Consider the following 16053-nt stretch of genomic DNA (forward strand, 5'->3'; position numbering starts at 1 on the left):
GCATTTGATACAACATCCATTAATTATAAAAATCCTCAGCGTAAGTGGGATAGAAGGAAGATACAGCAACACAATAGAGGCTGAACATGAAAACCCACAGCTAATATAAAATTTAATGGTGAAAAAAAGGTCACAAGCAAGACACTGGTGTCTACTATCACCACTTTTATTTAACATAGCACTGGATGTCCTAGCCTTAGCAATGAGACAACAAAAATAAATCAAATGCATCCAAAACAGCAATAAAGAAATCCAACTTTAACTATTTGCAGATGACGTGATAATTTAGCAAACCCAAAGGACTCCTTCAAAAAATTGCTAGAACTGATAGACAAATTCAGTAAAGTTACAGGATACAAAATTAATGTACAAAAATAGATTGCATTTCTATATGCAAGTAATAAAGTAACAGAAGGAGAAATTAAGAAAACCATCCCATTTATGATTCTACTAGAAGTTAATAAAATACCTAGGAATAAATTTAACCAAAGAGGTGAAAGAACAGTATTCTGAAAAGTATGAAAAAATTGATGAAAGAAATTAAAGACAACACAATGAAATGGAAAAAAGGTAGTCTCTTCAAAAAATGGTGCTGGGAAAACTGGACAGCTACACACAGAAGAATGAAACTGGACCACTTTATCACATCATGCACAAAAATAAATTCGATTTGGATAAAAGACCTAAATGTGAAAGAAGAAAGCATCAAAATCCTAGAAGAGAACACAGGCAGTCACCTCTCTGACCTTGACCAAAGTTACTTCTTACTACATAGGTCTCCTGAGGCAAGGAAAACAAAAGCAAAAATAAACTATTGAGACATTATCAAGATAAAAACCTTTCTGCACAGCAAAGGAAACAACCAAAAAATGTAAAAGGCAACCTTCAGAATGGGGGAAGGTATTTGCAAATGACATATCTGATGAAGAGTTCATTATCCAAAATATATAAACACCTCATAAAACTAAACATGCAAAAACCACATAATCCAATTAAAAATAGGGGGAAGACATGGATAGAAATTTTTCCGAAAAGACATAAAGGTGGCTAACAGACACATGAAAGATGCTGAACATTACTCATAGTCAGTAAAATAAAAATCAAAACCATTATGAGATAGCACCTCACATGTATCAGAAGAGCTAATATCAAAAAGCAATAGGAATATCAAGTGTTGGTGAGGTTGTGGAGAAAGGTGAACACTTTTGTAATGTTGGTGGGAATGCAAACTGGTGCAGCCACTCTGAAAGAGTATGCAGGCTCCTCAAAAAGTTAAAAATAGAGCTACCATATGACCAAACAACTGCACTACTAGCTATTAACCAAAATGATAAAAAATTCAGATTCAAAGGGGTACATGTACCCCAATGTTTATAGCAGCATTGCCAACAATAGCGAAACTATGAAGGAGCCCAGATGGTTACCAATTGATGAAAAGATAAAGAAGATGTAACATACATATTCAGTGTAAAAATCATCGTCCCTCAAAATGAAAGAAATCTTGTCGTTTGCAATGACATGGATGGACCTAGAGTATATCATGCTAAGTGAAATAATTCAGTCAAAGAAAGACAAATAACATATGATTTCATTCTTATGTGTAATCGAAGAAATAGAACAGATGAACATATGGAAAGGGAAAACAAAACACATGAGAGAGAAGCAAATCGTAAGAGACTGTGACCAATAGAGAACAAACAGAGTGGACGGAGTGCGGGTAGGGATGGAACAATTGGGTGAAGGGAATAAAGACGGCCCTTGTGAAAATGAACACTGAGCATTATATAGAAGTGATCCATCATTGAATTTTACTCCTGAAACCAATATTACATTTTATGTTAACTAACTAGAATTTAAATAAAAATTTGAAAAAAGTAAAAAATAAAACCACTCAATGATCCAGCAATTGCAATACTAGTTATTTACCCAAAATATAAAAAATTACTGATTCGAAGGGGAGTGCCTGAGTGGCACAATGGGTTCCATATATGACTCCAGGTCTCTGCTCAGGTCCTGATCTCAGGGTCATGGGATCGCATATCACATCAAGCTCCACACTCAGCGTGGTATCTGCTTAAGATTCTCTCTCTTTTCTCCCTCTGGACACTCACCATACTTTCTCTCTCTTAAATAAATAAATCGTTTTTTAAAAAGCCCAAAATGATATATAGGCACCCTGATATTTATAACCGCATTATCTACAATAGTTAACCAAATGTCTACCAACTGATGAATGTAAAAAAATGATGTGGTATAAATACACAATGGAATATTACTCAGCCATTAAAAAGAATGACATCTTGCCATTTGCAATGACATGATAGAACTAGAGTATTATGCTAAGCGAAACAGGTCAGTCAAAGAAAGACAATGTGATACGATTTCACTCTTTTGTTGGTTTTAAGAAACAAACAAAAGAGCAAAGAGAAAAAAAAGAGACAGGGAGGCAAACGAAGAAAGAGACTATAACTATGGACAACAACTTGATGGTTACCATAGGCTGCAGAAAAAGTATTTGACTACATTCGTTACTGTATGATACAAAATAAATAATAACGAGAACAATATTTTGTTTGAATGTGGAAAAGAATTTTCCAGGGAAACTCTATGGGCTCAGTATCTTATACTGGCTTTCCCATCTCTGCCCATGGGTAATGTTTTTCATAAGTTTTTATCTCTTATTGAGCCAATTTGGAACTTAATATTTGCATATATTTATGCAGGTTTTAAATTTTATGTGAAAAAACAGAAAATATGTGATTTTAAAACTTTTTTTCTAAAGATTTAATTTATTTATTTGTCAGAGAGAGAGCACAAGCAGGGAGAGTGGCAAGCAGAGCAGGCGAAAGGAAAAACAGTATCCTGGCTGAGCAAGGGGCACAATGTAGAACCTGATCCCAAGACCCCAGGATCATGACTTGAGGAAACGGCAGATACTCAACCTATTGAGCCACCCAGGTGCCCTACAACTCTTACCTTCGGGGGGGGAACCTGGGTGGCTCAGTGGGTTGAGTCTGCCTTCAGCTCAGGTCATGATCTCAGGATCCTGGGATCGAGCCCCGCATCAGGCTCTCTGCTCAGTGGGGAGACTGCTTCCACCTCTTTCTGCCTGCCTCTCTGCCTACTTGTGATCTCTCTCTCTGTCAAATAAATAAATACAATCTTAAACAAAACAAAACAAACAAAAAAAATTCTTACCTTTGGTTATTTACTCTTCGTTTATTCTTAATGTATATTTCTTTACTTCTAGCCTTCCTCATTTATTATGAAAATTTATATTTAATATTTATATTGTTAATTATTTAAAATCTTATTTTTCTTATCTGTTCATTTTTCCCCTTCAAATTTATTGATCCACTTTTATTGACAACTAATTCCTCTTTTATTGTTTTTCCAATTTGAGTCAGGATACTGATTCATTCTTTGATCCCGCATGAAGATGATTAGGGATTGTAATATGCATTTTATTAAGAATTATTCCAATCCCAAATTTATTAGCATGCAACATTCTCATCACCCAAAAACCTCCTTCTTCAATGTTCTTAAACAAGGCTGAGCTTCTCTCTTTGAACAACATTAAGGACAGAGTTTTGTATATCATTATGAAGACTTTCAAGGAATTGGGTATTCTCTATCTTAATTTAAAATTATCTCTGCTTTTACTGATTTGTGGTACAGAAGCTGATTTATGATGTTTTTACTCTGGAGAGTTCATTGAGATTTACTTTGTGATCTATTCAATTTTGATAAAAACATCAAGGGACCATATGAATTTCCTTTTGATGTGTAAAAACATCTCACGAGTTTAGCACCTTAAAACATAAATCCATTATCTCCATGGGTCAGGATCTAATAAAATATAATTCAGTTACTTCTCCATTTAGGGTCACACAGTGTCAAATCAAAGCATTCAGCTTGGCTCCTACTGGGAGGCCCCAGAAAAAATGATCTTTAAACGTCATTTGGATTGTTGGCTGGAAACATTTCAGTTCTAGGCATTTGTAAAACTGAGGTCCTCATTTCCCTGCTGTCCGTCAGTCAGCCTTGCCCTATGGACCCAACTATCTCAAAATCAGCAAAGGCACTGTCAAGTCAATATCATACTTAAAATTATCCTAAAGTCGGATACATATCTCCAGCTCTTTTACCACATTCTTCTTATTCTACCCAAAGAATGTGGTCCTCCATTAAGGTCTCACGTGATCTGATTGCGCATACCTGGATAATCAAGGAAAATTTTCCTATTTCAAGGTCCATAATTTAATTGCATCTGAAGTCACGTTTATCATATACCATACCATAAAGTTTCCAAGAAATGGAGTATGGACATCTTTAGGAATCCATTCTGCATACCTCAGGTACTAACATTAAAATTAAATAAATAAATAAAACTAGGTTTGTAAAATATGAAACTGAATACATGTGTAGTAGTATCACAGTTATTGTGTTATTCAGAACATACACACATTTATTATCTACTTGTTGTCTCATAGGCTGTGATTGGTTGGGATAAGTGTTTCAGCTTTTATTTCACTTCATATTTCCATCAGCATAAAACTGAAATCAGCTTTGAGACCTTGTGATATTTCAGGTCACTTTCAAATGGCATTACATGACTAAATTCACTTAATACTTATAAAGATAACACGAGGTAGGTATTTCAACTTCCCCATTTTACATCTGGGGAAATTCATCAATACAGATGTTAAGTAACTTCGTTAAGGTCATACAGCTAATTTACAATAAAACCAGGATTCAAACCTAAGACGTTCTTTGCAACTATATGGTGTTTCTTATATGTAACATATTTCATATCTAAATGTTATATTATCATGAAAGTTTCGAGAACAAATTTGTTGGGGGAGGAGGAACAAAGAATGAATAGAAGAGGGAGAGGGATGGGCGCCTGGGTGGCTCAGTGGGTTAAGCCGCTGCCTTCGGCTCAGATCATGATCTCAGGGTCCTGGGATCAAGTCCCGCATCGGGCTCTCTGCTCAGCAGGGAGTCTGCTTCCTCCTCTCCCTCTCTCTGACTGCCTGCCTGCCTACTTGTGATCTCTGTCAAATAAATAAATAAAATCTGAAAAAAAAAAAAAAAGAGGGAGTGGGAGAGAGAATTTCAAGCAGACTCCATGCTGAGCATAGACCCCCAACACAGAACTGGATCCCAAAACCATGAAATTATGACCTGAGTTGAAACCAAGAGTTGAACATTTAACCAATGGCACCCACCTATGTGCCCCTTAATAAGATCTTTATAATCATTATGGAATATGCCTTTCTTCAATTAAAGTGGCTTTTCTACCATATTTAATATTTTTACTTTGAAAACAACTTATCCTGAAGTAAGAACAGAGTCATTACTTCTTGCAACATGACAAGTCATATAAATAGTGGTTGAACCTAGAAACTAAAAAGTACCTCCTCTTTGACAACAGGTATACAAGATAATCATTTCTACATTTAGGCTTTTCGTGAAGACACTAAATGAGGATGCACAAGAATCTTAAGTTGGTAGCTGGCATGTAAAAAGTATTCAATAAATATTAGTGATAAAGAGGATAATAATGATGATATGACCATGTGACTGATAATAATAAAAACATAAGGAGTATCTAAAAAGTTCATGCACACACACACAAAAATACAGGAATATTGAATAAAATTAAATTAACATTATACAGAAGACTAAAGATTTCCATTTCCAGCATCAGATGTTCCTAATCAGGAATAAGAATATTAAACCAATAATTTGTTGGCCAAAACAAAAAAAGCCTATGTATTTTTATTTTTTAAAGATTTTATTTATTTATTTGACAGAGAGAGATCACAACTAGGCAGACAGGCAGGCAGAGAGAAGGAGGAAGCAGGCTCCCTGCTGAGCAGAGAGCCTGATGCGGGGCTCAATCCCAGGGCCCTGAGATCATGACCTGAGCCGAAGGCAGCGGCTTAACCCACTGAGCCACCCAGGCGCCCCCTATGTATTTTTAATTAAAAAAATAAGGGTAGGGGCTCCTGGGTGGCTCAGTGGGTTAAGCACCTGCCTTGGGCTCAGGTCATGATCTCAGGGTCCTGCGATCGAATCCCACGTCGGGCAGCAGGGGGCCTGCTTCCCTTCCTCTCTCTCTGCCTGCCTCTCTGCCTACTTGTGATCTCAGTATACCAAATAAATAAATAAAATCTTTTTTAAAAAAGGGGTAAAAAGAGCACATAACGTGCTCGCTTCGGCAGCACATATACTAAAAAAAAAGAGCACATAACTTGTGATATTTCTGCATATGTATATACATACAGAAATACAGGAAAATATACATGCAAACATACACCCTGATAAAATTGGCATATTAAAAAAGATATTATTAATTTATTTGACAGAGAGCAGACAAAAGCGGAGGGAGCAGCATAAGGAGACAGAAAAGTGGGAGCCTGATCTGGGCCTAGATCCCAGGACTCTAGGATCATTACCTAAGACTAAGGCAGATGCCTCCAGGTGCCTCAAAAAAATTAGCATTTAAAATGAGACAGTTTGTAAGTTAGGTGAATGATATGGATGTTCTTGGAGGTGGAGTGATTATTTAGTTTGACTCTTAATTATGATGTAATACTTTCACCTGGCTTTTAAAATAAGAAAACATTATAAAGCTTCTTTATTTTTATAGTTACATGTGGGAGGCAAAACAGGGATCTCCTGAGAGGTTAGTATTCAAGATATATAAAGCACATACAAAAAAGAATAACAAACAGATTCACTTAAAAAAAAAAAACAGAGAGAGGATTAAGAATAGGTATTTTCCCAAAGAAGACATACACATACCCAAGCTGTATGCGAAAAGGTGGTCAACAAGACTAACCAGGAGGGAAATCAAAATCAAAATAACCACAAGACCTATCATCTGTTAACATCGGTGTTATCCAAAAGATACCAAGGGTTGGTGAAGATGTCTAAAAGAAAAAGAACCTTTGTGCACGACTGGTGAGAATATAAATTGCTAAAGGAATGCAGCAAAGAGTATCGAGGGGCACCTGGGAGGCTCAGTCGTAAGGGTCTGCCTTCAGCTCGGGTCGTGATCCTGGGGCTCTGGAATTGATCACATCGTGGTCACTGCTCAGCAGGAACCCTGCTTGTGTTCCATCTCTCACTGTCTCTCTCTGCCAAATAAATAAATAAAATCTTTCCAAAAAAAAAAAAAGAAAAAGAAAAAAGTATGGAATCCTCAAAAAATGAAAATGAGAACCACCATATGATCTATTTTGGGTTATTTTTCAAACTGAAATGAAATCACAGCCTAAAAAAAATCTGCACCACCATGATCGTTGCAACCTTAGAATAACAGATGAAAATAAACGAAGTATCTGAGGTCACATTAATAAATAAAGAGAAAGGACTGTATAGTATGTATAATGGTATAATCACTCAACCATAAAAAGGAATGAAATCCTGTGATTTGTGTCAAAATGGATGGAAGGTGAGGGCACTGACCAAGTAAAAGGAGTCAGATAGCAAAAGAAAAATACCATATGACCTCACATATCTATAGTTAACAATAAGCACAATAAGAAACAAGATCGGAGAGAACTGATTGGTGGTTCTCATACGTGGGATGGGTAAAATGGCTGAAGGAGTCAAAAGGTACAAACTTCTAGTTATAAAAAATGTAAGGCCTGGGGATGTAGAAAAATTTACAACTGGGAGATCTATAATGATAAAATAGTAACATAAACAAGTATTTGATCATCAGGCTTCATACCGGTATAATACAACGTAAAATCAAACCTACAACTGATACGTAGATCAGAACATTTGCACACTGTCAGCACAATATAAAAATCTCCCTCTCTCACTTCTAACCCATTACACTTCCTGTGATGACACTTGCATAACAATTGTGTCTGCCAGTAGATTGTAGGATGGGGATCAGATCCCATCTATCTTTTAATTGCACAGCAGCATCCAAACAGTTTGGTAAATAGAACTAGCTCAATACACGATGTAATTCAGAAAATACAACTGACAAAGTACATTCTCCTGATCAGTGCTCACAATGGATGGGAATAAGAATGATCTCACAGGAAAAAAAACTCGTCATTTTATACATAGATATATTATATTTGATTTCGGCCTGCACTTTTAATGTAAGTCGGTTGATCTACAGAAGTCATGGTTTTTATTTTTGCTTTTGATAAAGAAAACCAATTGCCAAAAGAAATTCATATATCCTGTCACCAGGATCACATCAACTGCTTATATCACAAAATTCTGATTTCATGTCAGTGTTTGTCTAATAGTTTTCATGAATTCAAAGACTTTCAGTATATTTTGCTCTGCCTCAAGGTACCAGTGTGGCCTACTTCCATGTGAAAGGGTGAAATGACCCTTGGGGGAGGAATATAAACATGTTTTTTTTTTCCATAAACACATGTCAACTTTATCATCAAATGTGTTTTATTTAAGACATATGGATTTTTTACAAGATTTTATGTATTTATTTGACAGACAGAGATCACAGGTAGGCAGAGAGGCAGGCACAGAGAGAGGAAGGGAAGCAGGCTCCCCGCTGAGCAGAGCACCTGATGCAGGGCTCAATCCCAGACCCTGGAATCATGATCTGATTTTTTTAATCAAAAGCAAAATTTCTGGATCGTCACACATTCATCTGAGAGTTAAATCAAAAACTATGTGCATCCTTGTCTTTGCCTTAAGCTTATTGAACAATCTGGAAAAAAAGGGGGGGGGAGATATTAACTGCATTCCACATTCTATCAATATGCTTTTTTATACTATGTTAATGATTATTTAATATTAGAACACCAGAAATCAGGGTATAAGGACATATGTGAGATAAAATTTAATGCATTCATATAATTAACATCAAATTATGATCTACTATGAGTTCTGTGTTGGGGGATTGAAAAACTTTAGCTGACACAGATCCTAACCTTAAAGAATTAAGAGGAAAAGTGAGATCCTTCATATATTTATAGCAAAATAAGGAAGAAAATACCATGCAAAATAAGGAAATGTCATTGCAAGGAGAGACTGGAAAGACTGCTTTGTGTTGTGAAAATCAAGAATGACTACATAGAAAGTGACAGTTAATGTGGACTTTGACAAGTAAGAGGAATTTATTATTTGGGGAGATTATTTTTATTTATATTTATTTGACAAAGAGAGGGGGACACAAAATGGGGAGCAGGAGGCCGAAGGAGAGGGATATGCAGTCTCAGGGAGCCTGATGCGGGGCTCAGTCCCATGACCCTGAGATCACGACCTCAGCGGAAGGGAGAGGATTAACGGACTGAGCCACCCTGGCATCGCAGATAAGAAGAAGAATTTAGATACATTCTGAAAGGAGAGAAGAACATTCCAAGTGGAAAGAAGACCACACGTATTAAGTCAGGAAATAAGAAGGAATTTATGGAAAAATGTGAATAGCTCACTTTTGGTGAATCCTGCGATTTGTTAGGGCAGATTCTCGCGAGACTGGAAACCCTGACTCAAACCTCCCTGAAGTGATCTGAAGATACAAGGATCAGAAATAGGGACTTTACAAGCCAAGGAGACATTGTCAATTTCAAAGCAATGAAGGAGGATGATGACATGAACAATCCACCAGCAGAATATAGTGCAGCCAGGACTGGAGGAGATGGCCATTTAAGTGTAAATTGGTATTTTATTTCTTTAGTTCTCATAAGGGGGGGAAGGGGCAGATCGAGGGAGTGAGAGAAAATCCTAAGCAGTCTCCAAGCAGAGTGTGGAGCTGACAGGAGGCTCATTCTCACCACCCTGAGATCATGACCTCAGCTGAAATCAAGAGTCAGATGCTTAACCGACTCCCAGACATCCCAGCGGTTAAGCTGCTATGGGAATGAGGAACGAGGGTCAGAACTGGATTCCTGGTGAAGGGATAGGAAAAACTTAAGTATAAGTAAGATAATCCAGGGAGGCAACAAAAGGGATTTGTCCACTGAAAATAATATTAGAAGCCAGATACAGAAAAAATGAATTATTATGAAAGCTTTAAGTTTGATTGACTGGGAACATATTAGTACAATTAAAAAACAAGAAGACGGGCGCCTGGGTGGCTCAGTGGGTTAAGCCGCTGCCTTCGGCTCAGGTCATGATCTCAGGGTCCTGGGATGGAGTCGCACATCGGGCTCTCTGCTCAGCAGGGAGCCTGCTTCTCTCTCTCTCTCTCTCTCTCTATTTCTGCCAGCCTCTCTACCTACCTGTGATCTCTCTCTGTCAAATAAATAAATAAAATATTTTAAAAAACAAAAAAACAAGAAGTCATTCCAAAAAAGCAAAAGGTACAGTAAAGAAAACAATGGGCTCCATCAATATCTATCTTCTCACTATTTTGTGGGTTTTTTTTAAACTATTTTATGAACTATATGTATATTTATTTATTTATGGAGAGCCTATTATTTACTGAGTACCTATTCTTGCCAAAGTAAACAATACACAAAAACCTCACATTATTTCATTTGGTTCTCACAGCAAATTTTGAGTGAAGACATGTTTGATAGGAGTGTGACAATGCTGAATTGAGACTTCCTGCCACCCAAGCAGAAATGGGTAAAATCAAATTGCCCTCTGAGATTAAGGAAAGATAAATACATAAAGAATGGGAGAGAATATACAAAGCCTCCTAAAGAGAAGATATCTAAGCCAAGATGAATTTATAAATCATTGAGAATTAACATACCCAGTGGATATAAAGGAAGGAAATAATAACTTTTCAGGTCATTGAAATATGAACACTCACATCCAAATGGCAAGGGGACTTCTATGAAAAAATGAATAATCTAACCCTTTTTGATATACTGAATGTTGCAGCTCAGTAAACTTTCCTGATAATCATTCCATACTGACCAAGCAAGGGTTTTCCTATGAGTTTAGCGTAACTGAGATGTATCATTTTTTTTTTAAGATTTTATTTATTTATTTGACAGACAGAGATCACAAGTAGGTAGAGCGGCAGCCAGAGAGAGAGAGGAGGAAGCAGGCTTTCTGCGAAGCAGACAGCCTGATGTGGGGCTCGATCCCCGGACACTGGGATTCTGACCTGAGCCGAAGGCAGAGGCTTTAACCCACTGAGCCACCCAAGTGCCCCGAGATGTAACATTTTTATTTCCTCAGATATCTCAACCATTTATAAAGGATAATCGCCACCCAATATCACCCCACATTACCCCCACTCTCATTCTAAACACATGTAGTCTGAAGAGATTTATTGTAGCCCCTTATTCCATGGCTAGACCCTTTGACTCATGCTTGCCTAATGAAAGCATTCCCTTAATTGGGCTGCAGGAATTTATGCAGAGTTTGGCACGTAATAGAAGTTTGTCCAACATCAAAATGTTCTGGGTATTGACTGGGTCCTTGGGGATGAGGTCATCTTTTCTGGTATCACTGGGAGCCTAAATTTGCCAGCGGGACCTTTCCCAGAGAATGAAGCCAATTCAAAAGGAAAAAGAAAACGTGAGAGCTGAGGATATTATCTGAAACATTGGATGCATTTCTAAACTTTTAATTCACATAAATTGATATACGCCCCCATCTTAAGAAATAGTATTATTACATGTACATTGATCCTGAAATCGTTCGATTCCTCGATAACTATTCCCAATTTGCAGATGAGAAAACTAAAATGGGGAAACTTATTTATCTATATATTCTTTAGAAACTAATTTTGAAGAAGTTTTCCATTGAGTTGTAGTACCAATGGCTCTATCTGGAAGAATCCAAGGAGTCAATTCCTTGTACAATTACAATTTTAGGGTTAGAAAAGCTTCTTTCACAAGACAACGTTTTCTATATCATTTTATGAAGCAATGAGATAAAATAAAACTGAATTTAATGCACTTTCCTCCATTGCTTCCAGGATTCTCAAATTTTATATTTTATATATATATATAAACCAAATTTTATATTCACATTGTAGTATTCAGAGAGGGAGACAAAGCATGAGAGACTGTGAACTGTGAGAAACAAATTGAGGGTTTTGGAAGGGAGGGGGTGGGGGGATGGGTGAGCCTGGTGGTGGGCATTAAGGAGGGCACTTGCTGCATGGAGCACTGGGTGTGATGGTGTGATGCATAAACAATGAATCTTGGAACACTGAAAAAATAAAATTAAATTAAAAAAAAAAGAAAAAGAAAAAAAAATTGTAGTATTCCCTTACCCAAGAATTCTGAAACATGTATCACTCTTTTTATTTTTGTATTTAAAATGTTATTTATCCTAATATAAAGATATCATAATCTTACAAGTCTCTTTTCGAAAATTACTTAAAGTAAATGTAACATGATATATTTATTGAAGGTGAACTCCAGGGTACTTTCTAACTCTGTTATTCTGAGTAATATTTCACAAATACATAAAGAATCTCACTTAAACCCATAGATACTTTGATGAAAATGGAATAACAAAATGCTATAGGGAAAAGGGACTTTAGAGGCCATCTAAGACAGATAAATTCCTGTATTTTGCAAATCAAGATTAAAATATTTACTCGGATTTATATATCTAGTTATAAACAAATCCAAGACTACCAGCAACATAATCTTGACCTCAAATTGTTTATTCTTAAAGATTTTGTTTATTTATTTGACAGAGAGAGTGAGCCCGAATAGGGGGAGCATCAGACAGAAGGGGAGAAAGAAGCAGGCACCCCCTGAGCAGGGAAACCCTGGAATTATGACCTGAGCCAAAGGCAGACACTTAATGACTGAGGCACCCAGGTGCCCCTGAATCCCAATTTCTAATCCAGTATTCTTTTTTTGCTTTTTTAAGATTTTATTTATTTATTTGACAGAGAGAGAGAGATCACAACTAGGGAGAGTGGCAGGCAGAGAGGGAGGGGGAAACAGGCTGTCCCTGAGCAGAGAGCCCGATGCAGAGCTCCATCCCAGGACCCAAGCTAAAGGCAGAGGCTTAACCCACTGAACCAGCAAGGCACCCCCCCCCCACTATTTGTTTTATCAACTCTATCATATCCTAAATAATTTAGAAAAATTTAATATAAAATCCCGGTCAGGAACCCTGCTTCCTCTCTGACTTTCCAATCAGTAAATACTATCCTCCCTATCAATCTGTTTAAATATAGTAAATAAAATTCAATAGTTTAGGCCATCACATTACCCCAATCCCCACTTTAAATAATGTTACTTCTTTTGTTTATGGAGAACCCATCACATTTCATGACTAAAATTAATTCTGTTTTGGGGATTTCTATTTTCCTGCTCCCCTTCTCTTTCTATTGCAAGCATGCACTGAATCAGAGAATCTTGTCATGTGTATTCGTATGCCCTTGCTTTCGAGAATGCTGACGACTGCTTAGCATAATGAGGAGCCGGGGTGTCTGGTTCTTGAGAGTTAATTGGAGCAGGCTGACCCAAGTTTTCAAGCTTTTTTGTCTGATCTTTTCTTAAATGAACACAATCTCCAGCCTAGGTAGGGAGGGAGTGCAACAGCCTCCCACCGGGCTGTTCTGGCACAGAGATCCACGCATCCACACATCGGCCATGCCTTCTGCTTGTACCGGTCTTCCTAGCTTCAGCTGGCCTCCGCATCCTTGCCATCCTCGCTATATTCTATGAACCTAAGTCAAAACTGACTGGCTCCACATTTTGATGACAAATAAACTGAGGTACAGAGGTCACAAAGAAAAAGAGGACAGGCACAAAAAGGCAAAAGGTCCAAAGTCGTTGGTAAAAGCCTCTCCGCCTCACCCCACAGGCCATTGCCAATAGTTGAGAGGTAGGTTGGGCCCTCAGTAATACAGCAAGCTCTTATTTCTGGGATAGTTACTCCCCATCAGTGAAGGACACTCTTCCATCAGCCTTCTTCACATAGAATAAATGAAAGAAAATACTGTCTTTTTTATTGAGCACTTAGTAAAGTATCCCTCTGTGAGGCTCTTTCAGATAAACCATTTCAATTTTTCTCACATTAACTAAGTAGGAAGCATGGTCAATTTACATTTCAAGGATAGAAAAATGGACACTCTCAGAGGGAATACATAAATTACCAAAAATCACACAATAAGTGGTACTATTAGTGTACAAAACCCAAGTAGTCTGAACTTCATTCCCTTCCTCATGGCATTTTACCACGTTGCATCTCTTAATGGCACTGACATGTTAAGTCAGGTCAGGGACATAAGTGCCACAATTTGAAAGAAAAATGAGGGGAAAAGAAAATATGGCCCGCATTGAATTTTGATGTACCATAATAATTTAGTAGAATAGATAACATTGGAAGAGGGAATATTCTACCCCTCTTCGAATCAGAAAACCTGAACTTCAACTCACACAACCAATTACTCTGCTAATGAATAAAAATAGAACGTCTTGCTGAGGCTTTGAAATAACAACAAATAGTCAAGGATACACAGTTAATATTTTTGCCCTTATTGTACTTGGAATAATAAAATGTGAGTGAATGACAGTTTGAGAATTTCAATCACATCTGGCTCAGGCCTGTCTTTTATCCTTGAAAATGTAGACACAAAAAGTGTGCACGTGTGCACACGCACATACACACACACATGAACCATGAAAATAAACACTTCAAAGGTCTGTTAATTGTCTAGGAGTCAAACATTGGGTTTCATGGCGATAATGGAGGCTATTTAGAGGTCTGGCTCTCACTGGTATGTCAACAGAAGTTCAAGGTTAGTGGAAGTGAAGCCACGTGCGTGATGCATCAGCTGCCAGAAAAGGAGCTGCTGGTATGCTGGCAGGTTTTCCTAATACCTAATGCTCTACCTCCATCTACTTTTAAAGAAAGATTTTGTTTATTTATTTGAGAGAGAGTGTGCACACTAGTGGGTGCAGGGACAGAAGGAGAGGGAGAAAAAGACTCCCTGCTGAGCGGGGAGACTGATGAGGGGATCGACCCCACCACTGTGGGATCAGGACCTGAGCAGAAGGCAGAAGCCTAATTGACTAAGCCACCCAGGCGCCCTCTACCTCCCCTTTGTACTGCCTAGTTAGTTAATAGTATCTTGACATACATCCCAGCACATTCTACCTGAGAACAAAATTGATTTCACATCAGCAATTTGAAAAAAAAAAAAAGAGAGACAGAGAGAGAGATGTACACACATAAATACATGACACACACAAACCAGGCCTGAATAATCATTTCCAATCCACTGTCCTGTAACAGTTAATTGAATCAGGTCCCCATGATTGCCAAATCATCACAGGAATGAACATTTCCAAGTAAAAAAGACTTTTGCTTTCCTATATGTAGATCGACATAATACCATAAGGTTATCTGGAACATAATAGGAGCATAATCAATATTGGTAAAGAAACCATTCATGCATGTATTGGGAAAGTATCAGAAAACACATACAGTGAAAATTTTCCGTGAGAAACAGTTTGACCCACATAGAATCATGGTTTAGAGTACCAGATTTAGAATCTATAACATAATGCCTCTGGTGCCCTATGTCATAGCCTCTTGGAAAACCTTCTATTTCAATGGGATTTGTGATGAACTGTTCCAGGAGAGTTCAGACATATTCTTTCGGGCAGCTCTTCCAACGTGACCCTGCATAGTTTGAAGGCATTCTGTTTTCTAACCCAAGAACTTCTCTAATACCTCTTAGCCCTGGAACAACTGTAGGCCAGAAGTGCACTTGAATGAACTGTCCCAGGGACAACCCTCATCCACTGGAGGATGGGAGTCAGTGAATAAATCATTCATCCATCTTTTCGGGGAGAGATTTTTCTGGGGAGTATTTTGTATAATTTTCAGGAGGTCCCAGGAAAACTGAGCTTCTACTACTGACATTAGTAACTTAAAAACGCTTTCTGAGATCAGATCCCAAAATACTACCTTGATGCACAGCTTTGTCAAATGCTTTCCTTTCAGGAGAAACCAACTTAGACAAGTTTTTTCAGATTAAAACTGAAATATTTGTTCTGCCAGTTATTAGCTGCGTGGCATTGGACAACTTATTAAATGTCTGTGAGTATTAGTTCCTACAACTGTCAGTGGACATAATAATTGCACTTAACTCACATGGTTGCTGAAAAA

Source organism: Mustela putorius, unplaced genomic scaffold (assembly GCF_011764305.1).
Source record: "Mustela putorius furo isolate JIRA1106 unplaced genomic scaffold, ASM1176430v1.1 tig00003901_pilon_pilon_pilon, whole genome shotgun sequence".
NCBI lineage: Eukaryota > Metazoa > Chordata > Mammalia > Carnivora > Mustelidae > Mustela > Mustela putorius.